The sequence below is a fragment of the Podarcis gaigeae genome, assembly GCF_964106915.1.
Source record: "Podarcis gaigeae genome assembly, chromosome: 3".
Lineage (NCBI taxonomy): Eukaryota > Metazoa > Chordata > Lepidosauria > Squamata > Lacertidae > Podarcis > Podarcis gaigeae.
The window spans coordinates 880,017-882,609 of NC_139680.1; positions in this window are offsets into that span (position 1 = coordinate 880,017).

Below are 2,593 nucleotides of genomic sequence, written 5' to 3' on the forward strand. Positions count from 1 at the left end.
ATCCTTGGTGCAGTGGGGAAGAATCCTGTTCTGCCCCTATTGTCCAACTTCCAGAACATGCACTCAGAAAACTGGATCTTCCCAATAGGACATCTGATGCAAACTAATGACTTCCTAAAAACCACTGCAACACCTCCCTCCCCACCCATAAGACCTAGGTTGCTGTGCGTAAGAGAAACCTGGTGGACAAGCAGCAGCAAGAACCGGCCCATCTGCTTCATCCAACCAAGTCTCTCTTACACATGCCAGGTCAAGTCCTCCATCCACGATCAAGTCATAGATGACAGCCGTCATGTGAGTCATTGACCTGGCATTGCACAACAGCTCCTTAAGGTCGTGTGGGTCTCCCTTGTTGATTACAGTATCATCCTAGTCAGGATCAGACCCGGAGGCAGAGATAGCCTTCAAACAACGACTCAACCTGCCTCCTCGGGAATGACGTGGTCTGGTCTTAGCGCAACTCCTCCTCCTGCCTTTGATCACTGAGATTGGGTGTCCCACTGGGCTGGGGCCCACTCCCAGGCAGCATTGACCATCTCCCCTTAAGAACAATTTATAAACAATACAATAACCAAAAAAACCGTGGGGGGGGGGGGGGAAATAAAATTATACCTAAGCTAAACCGGAGCTGGATCCTCTTCAAAAGGAGGATTCTGGTTTTTCCAATTGCAAACATCTGCGCTTGTAAACAGCGCATGTTGCATAGCAAAAGTGCATGGAGGCTGGTTGCCCTTGGCGTTAAGCAGCTCCAAGGGGTCATACACCCGGCGGAGCGGGGCCACCAGATTGGACCAGGCAGGGGTATGGGGCCTTTGGGTTTTTTACCCCGAAAAAAAAATACCCTTTTGTACTGCCTTTTTGACCACTTCACCTCCTTTTCTAAGTCCTTCTAAATTCTTCAATCCCAGCAACATTTTCCTCCTCGCTTTCCTCCTCATCCTCATCCTCTCTCTCACTTCGTTGAAGTACGTTAACAAGGTAACACAGGTGATAATTGCAGAAGATTGCAGGTGATACTCTGGCATCTAAAATCATTCACACAAACAGAAAGCTTAAAAGCACAAAAAACATGTACCAGCTGGCTTTGCTCAAGGTTAAATGTGATTATAGCATGTTGTTGTTGTTGTTTAGTCGTGTCCGAGTCTTCCTGACCCCATGGACAAAAGCACGCCAGGCACTTCTGTCTTCCACTGCCTCCTGCAGTTTGGTCGAAGATTATAGCATATACACACACAAATTACAGGCAGAGATTAAATCACAAAAGAATGAGATCCTCTTGGAAGGTAGTATACTACTGTGATTATCCTACCTTTGCCTCTAAGATATGCTTGTTTTAAATTCTTTCTGCATAATATTCACTGCAAAAGGGAGTTTTGTTGGGCTGCACTTGAAAGTTGGTTGACTTTTATTCTGACAGTTTCCCCCTATTATTTTTCTGCAAGTAATTTTAATCTTGATATACATATTCACGTACTTAATTGACTTAGGACAGTGGTTCAGCTAAAATTAGGGCACTACAGTAGATTAAGTGCTACCTGCTGTATGGCTGAATTTTCTTATAAGAAAACATCTGATAACAGTTTGAAAGGGTATTCCTATTAAAGAGGAGGAATAAGCAACTAATGCTGACTTTCGGATAAGTGACATCAGAACTCAAAGAAACAGTAAAGAAAGAGCACACACTGTATTCAGAATGTTTAAGAACCCACAGTAGACACTGACTTGATGACCATGCTGAGTAAGTGTAAACTCATTTCTGCATCTGGCATACAGAAGGAGACAGAGTGCAACTCAACTTCTAACACACAACTTTTTGCATATCTATTTAATTAGATTAATTAATCTTAATTAAGATTCCCGGCCAACGCACCAAGAAATGTAGCCTTATTAGACTTTACCGATTGGTAGGGTGAGTGTTGCTCCCAGAACAGGGAGGAAGGAGTCAAATGACACTGAGGTTTCGTTCAGAGAGTTTATTCTGCTCTCCAGATAGCAGAAGGCATATATATATCTCTTGAAGTGTCTCAGTTGGAGTTGGAGAAAAGGACTCATAGCTGCTCACCTGGGAACAAAGGCTGCACCCAGAAGTATCCCCAAACCATAATCCTGCTCCTTAAAGGATCCTGTCAAGAGAAGAAAATAGGCATTTTTGCAGATAATGTGTCCTTAGACATTTGTTCATTGTCATTCACTTTCCCTACTTGGGAACCAGACATGGGTTGGCTCACCCAGCTCTGATGAAAAGGCTAGAGCTGAATGGTATCAGCATGGGGATGCCTCTCCAGTCCACAATACCAGACACCCTCAGAGACACATTGAACTTTGAAGGACAACTTCTATGGGTCCAGTTACAGATAGGTAGCCGTGTTGGTCTGCCATAGTCAAAACAAAAAAAATTCCTTCCAGTAGCACCTTAAGGACCAACTAAGTCAGTTCTTGGTATGAGCTTTCGTGTGCATGCACACGAAAGCTCATACCAAGAACTGACTTAGTTGGTCTTTAAGGTGCTACTGGAAGGAATTTTTTTTGTTTTAACTTCTATGGGGTGAGGCAACAATCCCGTCTTCTGGAACCTGACAGAAGAATTCCAGGG